The sequence below is a fragment of the Apteryx mantelli genome, chromosome 24 (genome assembly GCF_036417845.1).
Source record: "Apteryx mantelli isolate bAptMan1 chromosome 24, bAptMan1.hap1, whole genome shotgun sequence".
Classification (NCBI taxonomy): Eukaryota; Metazoa; Chordata; class Aves; order Apterygiformes; family Apterygidae; genus Apteryx; species Apteryx mantelli.
Window position 1 is genome coordinate 7,647,668 of NC_090001.1, and position 15,286 is coordinate 7,662,953.

Consider the following 15,286-nt stretch of genomic DNA (forward strand, 5'->3'; position numbering starts at 1 on the left):
GCTGGAGCATTATTCAATGATTATGAAATGATCCCCCAGAGTCTGGGGGATCCAAGCACCCGGCCCCTGCCCAGTCCGGGTGGACACCCCACAGCTGTTAGCAGACAGCTGTGCTCCCAGATCTGCTGGGGTCCGCTGCAGAAGAGCGACCATGCAAGGCTGGCCTTTTCCCCTCCATCGGGATGTGGAGACCTGCAGGAGGACGGAGCTGGCCATGCACCACCCCACAGCTGGGGTGAGCAGCCAGCAGTGGAAAGGGGCCATGTGAGGGGCTGGTCCGGGATGATGGCTGTGGGGCAGCTTCCCCAGTGTGTCCATGCAACACAAGGATCACCCTGGGCTCTTCTCTTCTGCACCCTCCATGTCCTGGTGCCTTTCCCAGGAGACCTCCATTTGCCTGCAAGTACACTGGTGGGTGCTGCCACACTGCTGTTCACACACAGTAGCTGCCTGCTGGCGTTTTGCCTCTCTCAGGCACTTTCCAGCCCATCTCAGCCCCTCCCCAGCTCTCCCCACCTCCCCTGCCCTCTCCCCAGCCCACCCAGCAGAGAAGCCCAGGCTGAGGGTGGGGAGGGACACTCCCTTCCCTGTGCCTGCTGGGTCCCCACTGCTTCGCCTGAGATTTCTGAGCTCTCATTCAGTGCATTCTTCCGTTTAGCCCTTTACCTTTGGGCGACTCCACTTGGTTTTGGGAGTCTCCACTCACTGCCCATCCCAGGCACATGCTCTCCCAGGAGATCCCCTGTGCTCTCGCGGTGGCTCCATATTCCCTTCCAGAAGCATGGACATCTCTCACCAGCCCTGTAATATGGCAGACAGTCCCCGGGAGACACCACTTGACCACTCACCTGCTCCAGGGACACTGGGCACCCACAAGTTACAGCTGACTCCAGCCCTCCTGCCCAAACACATCACCCTATGAGCTCATGCCCCTTAGCCCATGGAAAAGCCAAGCACAGCAAAGGGCCTTTTCGGGTGCAACTCCCTGAGCGCATTCTTGGCTCCAGCTTGGGAAGAAGAGCCCAACCTTCAGGCACTGTCCTCAGGAAATCCGCTTTTATTACAGACATGCTGCAAGGGAGGCCAGCCCTGACACAGTGCTACACAGAATTACGGAAGGCTTCCAGGTCAGACAGACAGGGTTTGTGCTGCTGGAGAAGTGGGATGAATTCAAGCACATACAAACAGAATTATCACAGATAGAATGACCAAAGCACAAGACTTGCCCGAGGTAAATTGGAAATCCCTTGTGAGGAGAGATGGGCAGTTCATTGCTGCTGTAGTACCAGTTGAACCAGTTTCTTCAGTGCATTTTTGAGCTCCTTGTTCCTCATGCTGTAGATGAGGGGGTTCACTGTTGGAGGCACCATTGCGTACAGGACAGTCACCACCAGATCCAGAAGTGGGGAGGAGAGGGAGGGCGGCTTCAGGTAGGCAAACGTGACAGTGGTGATGAACAGGGAGACCACAGCCAGGTGAGGGAGGCACATGGAGAAGGCTTTGTGCCGGCCCTGCTCAGAGGGGATCCTCAGCACAGCTGTGAAGATCTGCACATAGGACAGCACAATGAAAACGAAACATCCAAAAGCTAAGGAAATACTAACCACAAGCACCCCAAGTTCCCTGAGGTAGGCATCTGAGCAGGAGAGCTTGAGGATCTGGGGAATTTCACAGAAGAACTGCTCCACAACATTGCCTTGGCAGAGTGGTATGGAAAATGTGTTAGCAGTGTGCAGGAGAGCATAGAGAAAACCAGTGGCCCAGGCAGCTGCTGCCATTTTGACACAAGCTGTGCTGCTCATGATGGTCCCATAGTTCAGGGGTTTGCAGATGGCCACGTAGCGGTCATAGGCCATGACAGTGAGAACAAAATACTCAGTTGGCAAGAAAAAGGCAAACAGAAAGACCTGGGCAGCACATTCCCAGTAGGAAATGGTCCTGGTGTTCCACAGGGAATTGGCCATGGATTTGGGGACAGTGACAGAGATGGAGCCAAGGTCGAGGACGGAGAGGTTGAGGAGGAGGAAGTACATGGGGGTGTGGAGGCGGTGGTCGCAGGCTATGGCTGTGACGATGAGGCCGTTGCCCAGGAGGGCAGCCAGGTAGATGCCCAGGAAGAGCCCGAAGTGCAAGAGCTGCAGCTCCTGTGTTTCCGCAAATGCCAGGAGGAGGAACTCATTGAAGGAGCTGGTGTTGGACATTTACTTACTCTGAGCTTTGGGGCCTGTCCAAGGAGGAAATAACAGCGACAAGTTAGAGCTCTGAGGCAAACCCATCCCATTACTCATAGAAACCCCCATGTCTTCTCTGTCCTTTACATTCAGGTTTAGCTCCCTGTCTGGAGCTCTGCTTTGCGCTGGCTGAGTGTCGTGTAGAGCAGGGGCCTCTGCCCATGGTCTCTAGAGGAGTCAGTTCTGCCCTGCTGGGGGGTGTATATGGAGGTGTCAAAGAGTCCCAGGTATTTGGTGGGATTCCTACGGATGGATACCATGAACTGAATGGATGGGTCTTGGTACAGTGACCCAGTGGGAATTTTCTCTGTTTACCATAATGAGAGATGAATATAGCACTCATGGCAGCTGTCTCTGAAAGAGAAGACCCTTGTGAGGGATTCCTCTCCCGCACCCTTGAGCACCTCTTGAACAGAGGTGTCTGTATCTGGCTCACAGGACCAGACCAAGGACTCTCAGCACAAAATGCTAGAGGGAAGCTGTGCTCTTCTGGAAGGCAGCTTGCAGCTTGGCAGGACACCCCAGGGAAACTGTCAAGGGTCCTAAAGATGGGCTCTCCTTAAGACTTAAGAGGGAGACAGCTCATTAAGATTCTAAAGGGAGAGACAGATCCAAAGGTCTGTGAGAAACCTCAGCAGGTCCCTTCATCCCCACCTCAGCCTACAGACAGCACCAGCATCACCTTTACGGCCTCAAGAGGGTTTTTCAGACCTGCTCCTTAGGACCTGTGAGCACAGAGATAGCCCTGGCCAGTGCCCTGTCCCGGAAGCTCCAGGCAGCAGAGATGGGCAGGGACTGAGAGGCAATTGCTAACAGAAACAGCATGGGAGGATGGATTTGAGCAAGTCAGGGACAGCGGTGCAATGCTGATGCCTTCCCCAGGGTGCTCAGGTCTGCCCTGCACAAACCTCCCAGCAGCAGCGCACTGTCCAGGGACATTCCCCTGCGTGCAGGTGAGAAGGAGCAGGTCAGATGAACCCTCAAGAGGTGACCATCCAAGGGGAGTTTGCTGCTGTCTATAGACTAAGGGGTTACTGAAGGGTCTTTCAGAAGTTCCTGGCAGAACTATTGATTGCTCTTTGAAACTGTTAATGAATCTCAGTCCCTTGTCCCAACCTGACAGCTCCATTTCCATTTTCCCCATGCCAGCTCGAAGGAAACTTAAAGCACCAACTCAGAAAATAGCCTTTTCTTTCAGGAAACACCTGTCTTGGCCTTCCTTTTGCAAAGTCCCCTCAGAAATGTCCTGTGCCTGAACCAGAGCTGTGAGCAGCCCTGATCCACACAGCACCCTCTCAAAAGAATGAACTCTTCTACCAGCGGTCACTCCTGCCACCCAAAGCTTCTCCCCACAACGCCATGGGGAGCTCTCTGGGTAGTGTTGACCTGTGCAGGCAGCAGAGTCACTGCCCTGGGCAAACAGCACCCTGGGGTGAAGGGACACTGCTCCGGAAAAGAACCCTGGGCAGATCTGTTTACACACACAGGCTTTGCACCCCTGCAGCAGTCCCTGGGAGACGATAGTGGGATGCCCTGTGCCTGTGACGGAGGGGCTGGAATCCCTGCTCTGAAGCACCTCCTTCTCCTCCGCACTGGAGAAGCCAGAGGTACGATCCTTAAAAATCATGGGATGGGATGGGTTTAGAAGACCCCTCCAGCAACAGCAGTAGCATTGCCCTGCAGCCAGAGACTTACTGTGTCAAGGGGCTGTGAAGATTCCTCCCACCATGAGCACTCAGCTGTCCTCCCACTCCACACTGCCTTTCACTTCTCTCTTTCTTGTCTCATCGCATCTCAGCAACAGCAGGCAGTGCCCGGAGCCCTGCTGCTCTTGACAGGGGAGCTGCTCCTGGACACAGCTGTCTCTCAGCAGTGCTGCCAGGTTGCCAGGAGCTCCCTCCATCCCAGGAGCCTGCCTCTCTGCTCAGGAGCAGAGGCCCAGCTGAAGGCATCAATCCCTTGTGCTCCCTCCTCCTGGGAAAGGTTCACTGACAGATTAAAATAATCACCAACAGTCCCTCTATGAACAGTGAAGGTCGACTGATTCCAGCATTATAATTTTTTTCTCATCAGAGGATGGTTATCATGTGAAGGAGGTGGAAATGTCCCACTCTAGAAGACCCGCTTCCCATCTCTTAACTAGGCAGGAGCCTAGACGAGGCCAAGAAGGGAGGTCATTTACCCATGGTTCAGGTATTGATTCAGATGAGTCAATGTGGGCATCACATGACAGTTTAGGAGCCCCTGGGCTGCGGTGGGATTCAGCTCTCTCTCAGGAACTCCACAAACACACAGGAGGTGGGATTCCCCATGCCCAACCTGAAGTGTGCACAACAGAGATGTCTGTATGCGAGCTCCTTGTCTAAGCTCCCATTATAATAACTGGAGACGAAAGGTTGAAGGCAGTTCCTGGCAAAACCTGGTGATGTTTGCAGAGATAGAGGTGGCCCAAGGCACGTGTCAGTGTTTGCTTGCGCTGATGGAGCAAGTGTGAGACCTACATCCTTCGAGATCCTAAGCTGGGTGCCAGGTGGGGAATTTCCCAGGCCATCTGAAATGACACTACAACTAGAGCTGCACTCATTATGAAGCTGAGACACATGCATGACGCTACAGTGCAAACTGCTACTGTAATTCAGTTCAGACACTTGTTATAATGACAGAGAAATAGGCTGGCAGGGCCATGCCAGATTCCTGGGGTTTCTAGCACAAGGGCTCGTTCAGAATCACAGAATCACAGAATGGTTGAGGCTGGAGGGGAGCTCTGCAGATCATCTAGTCCACCCTCCCTGCTCAAGCAGGGTCACCTACAGCACATTTTCCAGGGATGCGAGGAGGAAGGCTAAGGCCCGTTTGGAATTAAATCTGGCAAGAGATGTGAAGAACAACAAGGGCTTCTTCAAATACATCAGTAGCAAAAGGAAGACTAGGGAAAATGTGGACCCTTTGCTGAATGGGGTGGGTGCCCTGGTGATGAAGGATGCAGAGAAGGCAGAGTTACTGAATGCCGCCTTTGCTTCAGTCTTCACTGCTCAGGCCAGCCCTCAGGAATCCCAGACCCTGGAGGCAAGAGAGAAAGTCTGGAGAAAGGAAGACTTTCCCTTGGTGGAGGAGGAGTGGGTTAGAGATCATTTAAGCAAACTTGACACCCACAAATCCACGGGCCCTGATGGGATGCACCCACGAGTGCTGAGGGAGCTGGCACATGTTATTGCTAGGCCACTCTGCATCCTCTTTGAAAGGTCATGGAGGAAAGGAGAGGTGCCTGAGGACTGGAAGAAAGCCAATGTCACCCCAGTCTTCCAAAAGGGCAAGAAGGGGGACCCGGGAAACTACAGGCCAGTCATCCTCACCTGCATTCCTGGAAAGGTGATGGAGCAACTCATCCTGGAGGCCATCTCCAAGCATGTGGAGGACAAGAAGGTGATCAGGAGTAGTCAGCATGGTTTCACCAAGGGGAAATCATGCTGAACCAATCTGATAGCCTTCTCTGATGGAATGACTGGCTGGGTCGATGAGGGGAGAGCAGTGGATGTTGTCTCCCTTGACTTCAGCAAGGCTTTCGACACTGTCTCCCATAACATCCTCATAGTGAAGCTCAGGAAGTGTGGGTTAGATGAGTGGAGAGTGAGGTGGATTGAGAACTGGCTGAATGGCAGAGCTCCGAGGGTTGTGATCAGCAGCGCAGAGTCTAGTTGGAGGCCTGTGATAGCAGTGTCCCCCAGGGGTCAGTACTGGGTCCAGTCTTTTTCAACTTCATCAATGACCTGCATAAAGGCACAGAGTGCACCCTCAGCAAGTTTGCTGATGATACAGAACTGGGAGGAGTGGCTGATACGCCAGAGGGCTGTGCTGCCATTCGGAGAGACCTGGAGAGGCTGGAGAGGTGGGCGGAGAGGAACCTCATGAAGTTCAACAAAGCAAGTGCAGGTCCAGGGGAGGAATAACCCCATGCACCAGTACAGGCTGCAGGTGACCTGCTGGAAAGCAGCTCTGAAGGGCCTGGGAGTGCTGGTGGACACCAGGTTGACCATGAGCCAGCAATGTGCCCTTGTGGCCAAGAAGGCCGATGGTATCCTGGGGTGCATGAGGAAGAGTGTTGCCAGCAGGTCGAGGGAGGGGATCCTCCCCCTCTCCTCAGCCCTGCTGAGGCCACATATGCAGTACTGCGTCCAGTTCTGGGCTCCCCAGTACAAGAGGGATGTGGCACTACTGGAGCAAGTCCAGTGAAGGGCTACAAAGATGATGAGGGGACTGGAGCATCTCTCTTATGAAGAAAGGCTGAGAGAGCTTGGCCTGTTTAGCCTGGAAAAGAGAAGACTGAGAGGAGATCTTATCAATGTATACAAATATCTCAAAGGAGGGTGTCGAGAGGATGGGGCCAGACTGTCTTCCGTGGTGCCCAGGGATGGGAGAATAGGCAATGGGCACAAACTGAAACACAGACACTTCCATCTGAACATGAGGAAAAACTTCTTGACTGTGATGGTGACAGAGCACTGGAACAGGTTGCCCAGAGAAGCTGTGAAGTCTCCTTCTCTGGAGATATTCAAAAGCCGCCTGGACGCGATCCTGCACAATGTCCTCTAGGTGACGCTGCTTGAGCAGGGGGGTTAGACTAGATGATCTCCTGATGCCCCTTCCAACCATTCTGTGATTCTGTGAAAACCCTGTGGCAGTCAAGTCCAAGTTAACTGCTGTCCTTTCCAGGTAAAGGCAAAGAGTTCTGCACTATCTTCAGCTATCGGTATACTGAAAAAGGCTGCCGTTCGGTCAGTCACAGTGAAACACGCTGCCCAGTGGGGTATTTGCAACAATACAGTCGAAGGGTCAGGAACCACTGGGTGAGGAGCAATTACGTATTGATTAATAGCTCTCACATCTTCTACAAATCGATACTCCGGGTCACCATCGGAATCACACCTATTCTTTTTAACTGCTAAAATTGGGGGATTATACGGAGATTCACAGCTTCGTAGAATACCTGATTTTAGATAATAGTCTCTCTGTCTTGGGATACTCCTTTCTGCCTTCTGTGGAATAACAGGACCTAACCTAACGCTAACCTTGCTCCCCACACTAATGGCAGGGTCCTCTCAATCCTGCTTGCCTGTCTCGTACATTCGGACTCCACCTTTCTCCCCCAAGTCTTCCTCGGCCTCAACCCCAGTTCCCTGCAATTACATCTCTCAGGACTGCCACCAGCATACTGACCTCCTCTTTTCTCTGTCGCTGCTTCTCCTTAGCTTTTTTCTCCTCTCTTCCATTATATGCAAAGCTAGCCAAGCGCACTATTTCATCCCTGGATTTTCCTGGCCAATCAGGAACATGCAAAGAGAATTTTTTTTTTATATCTGGAGATGTTTGGTCTACATAAGTAGAAACCACTAGGAGTCTGTTAGCCTCTGCCTCTGGGTCGATCCCTCCCCCGAACACTCTAATTTGCTTAAACAATCTGCACAGAAATGCCGAGGGGTGGTCGTCAATTTGTTGTTGACACTCCCGGATCTTAGACCAATTTGCAGTTCTCTGTCTGGCCAAACGTATGGCTTCCTCTATACCCTGTTTAGCTAATTGTAACTGCTGATAAACTGCTTCTATGTTATGATCCCATCTGGTATCCGCAGCTGGCCCCGCTGTTTGGGCAGCCACCACACCTCCCTTTTTAGCCGAACGACGATTCGCTTCTAGAATCACGTGTTTCTTGCTGGGAGTGAACAGGGCTTCAAGAAGCATCTGCACATCCCCCCAAGTGGGGTTATGTGTGCAAAATATTTCCCTTACTACTTGCAAAACGTTTTCCAGATCCTCCCTAAGCCTGGCAGTTTGTGGACTCCATGCAACCAAATCTTGGGGCACCCAGGGTTGGTAAACTCGTGTTGTAGCTAGTTGAGGTACCCTGTCCTGATGTGGCGGAGCCGCTTCTGGCACAGGAATGACTGGCAAAGGGGCTTGAAAGGCGGAGGTGGAAGGCAAGGGGCAGTATAGAGAAGTTGAAGCAGAGGGGAGCACATAGGGTGGAGGGGTTTCCACAAGCATTTTAGCAGCTGCACTACCTGCAGTATTCTGGGAAGAAACTTTCCTCTCGTTCTAAGACATCTCCTTTTTTTTAGTGAACACCCAGTTATCCCATACATATCAATAATGCATTTGTCCCAGGAATCTGTCTTCTAGGCGATGCTGTAAAAAGGTCAGTTCTTGTTGGTTCAAAGTCCCCTGCGGTGGCCACCATTCAGCTGGGCTGCCCTCCTCGGGAAGGAGGGGCCGGTGTTCCTGGCACAAGGTCACTAGCTTCTTTTTTCCTAACCCTACGGTACTGTCAGTCTTTCTCCAGTTTTTCAGTGCCTCGGCTAAGGGCGTCCCCTTCTCTACGCCGGGTACGTTTCCCATGTGTATCGGAGTCTTACGGTGGAAGCTGGAAGTTTGGAGATAAGAGGATCCAATGGTGGTTGCCTAGAGTCCCATCTGGGGTGCTGAACTGTTAGGGAAATTGTTCAATCCAGTGTCCCTAACAGGGTTTGACTCTAGGTTTCCGCTTTATACAAAATACACAAAATAATTCTTTACAAGATGATATTCTTAGTATTACAGCTCAAGCTGGGAACCTCCTCCGAGGGTCCCCGAACGGAAAATTCCCTGGGTATTTATAGCCCTATGGCTTAAGTTCTTTGTCCATTCTCCGATTTCTTGCACCAATGATTGATTGCTCAACAAGTAGTAGCTTCTTCAGTCCTGGTTGGTTTCCCTGTTGTCTCCAGGCGGAGTCATGGTACTCACTAAGCTTTGCTGAAGCTCTTTTGTTACTTCCTTATCTCCTTGTTCCCTGCCTGTTTCAACTGCCTCAAACAATTTAGGGAAAAGTTCAGTGATGTGCGGCCTTAGGCTTCAGTAGATGTAGCTCCAAGTGCTAAGCAAATGCTGTTATATGCAACAATCAGGCCCTGAGGCACAAGTGACCTTACAAGCACAAAGAGCAGCCATGGGCCTAGTCCTGCCCTATTAGGGCCTCAGAGCAGTCACCCATGCCACAGAGAGCAGCCACATGACCAGCACTGGCCTATGAGGGCCTCAGGAGGAAACGATCTTCCAACAGCAAACAGCAGCCATTTGCCTAGCAATGGCCTATCAGGCACTGAGCCACAAGTGACCTCACAAGTACAAAAGTAGGAAAGTGCTTGATGCTGTCGAATCAGGTACTGAAGCAAAAGTCACCTCACAAGTACAAAAAGGAGCAATGGGGCTGCTGGTGGACGAGCAGATCCTGAGGCCAAAGGACTCCACAAACACAAACAGCAGCAATCTGCATCGAGCTGGACTGTCAGGTGCTGAGGCTGAAGTGACCTCACAGGCCGCCATGAAGCCATATAGCTGCTCCTGGCCTGTTAGCGACTGAGGCACAATTGACCTAAACAAGCACAAACAGCAGCAATGGGCCTGCTCCCTGTTTCTGGGGCACTGAGACACAAGCACCTCACCATCATCACCAAAGCTATGGGCATGCTGTTGGCCTACCAGCTTCAGAGGCAAAACTCACCTCACAAGCGCAAATGGCATCGACGTGCCTGCTGCTGCCCTAGCTGGGACCGAGTCACAAGGGATCTGAAAAATGCAAACCTTCACAGAGGACAAGCTCACCTGGGCCACTCGCATGACCCTTGATTACGCTGTTATCCCTCCGTACAGAACAGTCTTCTGCAAACAGCTTTCATCTCCTGGCAAGGCTCTCTCCAGCTCATGCGACAGCTCCACTCTGTCACCCTGGGCACAAATCACAAAAGGGAGCAATTGGTCTCACTTTTCCTTTAGTACCATCAAGTCCGAGCTGGGAGCCTTTGCACTGCAGCACCTACACAATGACAGCAGGATGCCACTTCCACTCCTAGTGCCCAGGTACAGAGATCAGCTGAGGGAGCAGCTGCACTGGAAAGCGTTTCTGATGCTGTCAGATCAACTCAGCGCTGCAGCAGGCATCAACCTGACACCAGACCTCTGCTCTGCCACCTAGTCTACAAACACACTGTCTCTGCCCCACACAGCTGCCTCTTCTGCTCCATACAACCAGGTGCCAGCAAGAAGAGATGGATGCAGGATACTCGCCACTTGCACACTCCACAGCCACTGCTCTGCTCACTGCCTTCCCTTGGCTCCTCAGCCCAGACACACAGGGAAGCTCTTGTGGAAACACCAGAAGGTGGCCAAGGCACTCTGGGCTCACAAGGCCTCTGCAAATGAGCAGCACAAGATCAGGCAGGGACAGAGGTGGCTCCTTGGGCGATGCTTTTGTTTTCAGAGGGAAGGATCCTGCTTTCTTTGGGCACTGCAGGCTGCTGCTTTCCACCCCCATCCCCTCAGCAACCTCCAGATAGGCATGGGGGGATGGGCATTTTCTTTAGTAAAACGGAAGTTACAGATACAATGGAGAAACAGTTGAGAGTCTGAAGACCTCCTGAGCCCAAAGGAACCTCCTTCCTTCCCTTTAGTTACTAGCAAAAGTAGCCCCAGGGAAGGGAAAAGCGTGCAGAGGCTTTGAAATGAGGCCCAAGCAATGAGACAGCCCCAGACTGCAGGTCTCCTCAAATGCCAGCTGTCCTGGCTGCGCAGGCTCTGCAGCAGCAGTCCGGGCTCCACAGCTGGCTCCACAGAGCACTGAGGGCTGGGTGCCATGGGCAACCTGGCCCTGGGCACATCTTCACCCCTCGCAGAGCCAGGAGCCCAAGAGCTCTGAGACTTCCTCAGGTCAAGCTACGGACGCTTTGGAGCACTCACACAAAGACACCCAAGACATGCTGGCACTTATTATAAGGGTCTTGGACTCATCCTGTATGGCACCACAACCTTCTAGGAAAAAGAGGGGGTACAATAGCATTTGCTGAGGGGCTGGCAGTAACAGCAGTTGTGGGAGGAGTAATCTGCAGCACAGCAGAGGTACCAGGAGGTGAACCCACAGACCAAGTCATCCACTGATGCCAGGTGCATTTATGGAAGCCTTCGCATCTGTATGAAGCCTCATCTCATCCATTTGCAGCTGCTTTCACAGAGGGCTCACAATGTTGGCAAAGACATTGACAGCTACAGGGACACAGCCTGGCATCCTGCCTCCATCCTCAGGGGCTCTAGGACTGCACTGGGAAGCTCCATGAGTGCAGCAAGCTAGAAAGAAAGAAAAAATCGGAGTTTTACTGTCAGTTCTGCTGGCCTTACACAGTCTCAACAGTCAGGGGCAAATGTCTCCCCTCTGTGCTGAGCTGTATTGGTGAGAGCACAGCCAGCAGGGCCACCAAGACATTCTACCCCTCTTTTTGGCACAGGTGACACCATGTCTGTATACCAGGTCCCATTTGGGCTCTCCAATTCTGCACAGGCACTAACACACTGCAGGGAGTCCAGCACAGGGACACCAAGATGGTCAGGGGCTGGAGCGTGGGGCATATAAGAAGAGGCTGGGAGAGCTCAGTTGGTTCAGCCTGGACAGGAGAAGGCCAAGGAGGATCTTCCTGCTGTGCACAGCTCCCTTATGGAGGGCACAGGGAAGACGGAGCCGGATTTTCTTGGAGGTGCACACTAGCAGCATGAGAGGCAACAGGGACAAATTGGATAATGGGAAATTCTTCTTAGATGTTAAGAAGAAACCTTTTTGTCTGTGAAGGTGGCTGGACTGTGGCCCAGGGATCCAGAGACGTTCTCAGATCTCCATCCTTGGAGACAATCAAAACTTCACTGGAAAAGGCCCCAAGATACCTCATCTCCTGGGGCCTGCCTTGAGCAGGGTGTTGGATTCCTACCTCCAGACGTCTCCCCCATTGCAACCTCAAGGAATCTGATATTCTGAGACTCTTGCCAAAGGCACCTGTGGCTTTGGAGATGTCGCCTCCACCACTGACCAAGGACAGGTGTCTCAGAGCCACCCATAGCCCTCAGAGGCCTGACTTCCTGTGAGGTGGCATCTCCCCTGTTGGCAAGGCTCTGCGTAGGCACAAAGTGGAGAAATGGCTCTGACTGCTTTCATTAACTACCTGTCTCTCTGATGGATCACAATGGATTAAGGTCTGAGATGGGAAGATGCAATGAGGGTCCAGCTTCCACAGAAAGCCTTTAAGGAGGGAGAAGATACTGGGACTTTCTCCAGGGGAGTCCGTAAAATCCCAAAGACTCACGGAAGCATCAAGACCTTCAGAAACTGGAAGCCTGGACCTCAGCTGACAGAAACCACCAAACTGCAAGCAGCCCTGCCTCGCACCACGCTGCTCCAAGGAGGCAACACGGTCACCAACAGTCCTCACCCAGGTCTCCCAGAAGGACACTGTGATGGTGGGCTGGTCTCTGGGAGCAGAGCACTGCTCTCTCCAGACACCTCCTCCACGCTGAGCAGCAAAACACTGGGGCCAGCACCTGGCTCCACCACAGGGCATCTTGCCCTGCAACACACTGCTATCTTGGCACCTCACAGAGGGTTGGCAGCCAACACATGCCTCTGCATCAGCGACACACAGGGCACAGCACCACACAGGGCAGCAGGCAGGGCACCCCCAAGCACTCCAACACACAGAAAGCCCAACTCTCCAGCCCTTCCATTCCCTTCTAGGCCTCCAAGGCCTTGCAACACGCACTTCCTCTGAACAGCCATTCACAGCCCGGGGCCTGCTCACTTCCCGCCTCCAGGAAGCAGAGAGCAAGTGCTCTCACAGCGGCTCATCAGGCCAGCTCTTGCCTCTCGCTTGTGCCTCAACTCCTCTGAACAAGAAATCTCTTGGAAAATGTGGCCCATACCTTTTTGGGGGGGTGACATTCCTTCTGCCTCCTCCAACAGCCTTTGCACCCATTCTCCAATGGCTGCATGTGTGGACAGAAAACCAGAGACTTCTAACGTGTTACAGTTCCAAATGTGTCATAAAAGCAGGTGGACACCTCAAAGACAGACACAGCATTCAGACCTTGCAGGAAAATCTCACAAGCTCCCTGCTGTTTTGGCAGGGGCACTTCTTAAAGCACACACAGCCTGGGAATAAGAGATTACTAACACCACTGCTCACACCAGCACTACATTCATTTAGCAGCCTCAAAAGTCTACTTGGACTGCCTAGCTGACTGGGAGGAGGCTGCAAGCTTCTGCTTAACAAAAAGTGGAGAGTCAAACTCCATCTCCATGTTCACCACAGAACATCATCCACATTTGAAATGTAGCAGTACTAACTCATGATGATGGAGTGGAATCAAATTTGTGCTAGATGATGTGGAACACCTATTTCTGCTTGATTAATGAGTTGCATTTCTGTACTGCTGTAGAGCTCTGCAGGGGTCAATCCCTCCTCTGAGCACACGCAACAAACCCAGAGGTGACCTCACCACCAACATCCAAGCCATGTGTCTTCTCCTCACCTATCAGCTGCTCAAATAGAGATAACCTCACAAGTGCATACCCCCACCACAGGCCTAACTGCCTGCTGCTGGCCTAGCAGGCACTCAGAAAGATGTGACCTCACAGTCACCTTCACAGCCATGGCTCTGTCACTGGCCTAGAAGCCTCTAACACAGAAATTACCTCACTATAAGTTCCCCAGCCATGAGACAAATCCTGGCTTATCAGCTGCACAGGCAGAAATGATCTCAAAAACACAAATCCCAGCCATGGACCTGCTGCTGCTGCCCTATCAACCACTCAGGTAGAAATGACCTCACAATCACCTCTCCAGCCACATCTTGGCTGCTACCCAATCAGTTCAGCAGTCAGAAGGGACCTCACAAGCAACAGCCAAGCCTTCTTCCTCCACCTGCACTATCAGGTACTCAGGCAGAAGTGACCTCATCATCAACAGCTGAGCCATGTGCCTCCTGCTGGCCTATCAGCTACTTGCAAAGAACTGATTGGACACTGGTGATTTTCTGGCAAAGCTCTCACAGACAGTGGTGACCTCACTGCCCACACCATGACCATGGGGCTGTTGCCGCCTGCAGCTCCATCTGCCCTGCCCCAAGGCTGAGCAGCTCATTAACGGCCTCCTTGATTCACCTCGTGGCTTCACAATGAAGCTTCAGAATGAGCAAAACACACCTCAGGTACCAGTTACGACCACAAATCAAGATTACCTTTTGCCTAGCTAGTCTGTACACATAGCCCATATAACTTAGGAATTGGGAAAAGGCCTGCAAGTAGTTCTTGGCAACATTTTCTAACAGGAGGGTTGCATGGGAGCAGCGATCAGGAACTTGAAGACAGCAGGGCCTCGAGTCCCAGGCACAGGGAGAAGCCTTCCTGCAACTCAGAACACAAGTTCCTTTCTCAATGCTGAACAATCCCAGCAAATCCTCTACACATCCAAGCATTCTACTGTTTTATGCCCTGAGAATTGGAGACGCGGAAGGACTCAGGCCAGGGCATCTCGGCTGGTGAAACCAGCACAGCCACAATTCAGCAACTCTTCACCCTGACCTAGGAGGATGGAAATAACACTGGCAAGTGGGAGGACTGGCTGTTCAAGCACTTTCAAGGCCCTTGACAAGCAAAACAGCTCACACTTACAGAGCTGCTCTGGAAACACCCTTCACGCTGCTGCCAGGCTCACAGGTCTCAGCGAGAAGCAAGAGGCCTGGAGCAAAAACACTGTCTAAGGCACAGCATGACATGTGGGAACAGCCTCTCTCAGAGACACTCATAAATACCATTTTCAGAACAGAAGAGATCACTGGGAAGAGCACCTTGCGAGGACACCAGCAGCCTGCTCAAACTCTGCCCAGCAGCTCCCAAACGCAGCTCCGAGCAGCACCTGGGGCTGCGCTGGCAGCAGCAGCTCAGGGAAACGCTTTAACAGGGATCCAGACCCACCACAGGGCCAAAGGTTCCTGCACCCAAACCCCATCGAGCCGCCCCGGCCCAGCTGCTCGGGGCAGGCCGCCACGTCTGGCTGCAGGGCAGCTCCCCACTCTGGCCCACGTCGCTCTGTCCCCTGCTCACGGCCCCACCAGCCCCTGCTGCAGCTCCTGCAGCAAAGCAGCCCCGTCGCCAGCACCGCTGCCCCCGCCCCAGCAGGAGGGCACCATCACAGTGGACTGCAATTGGC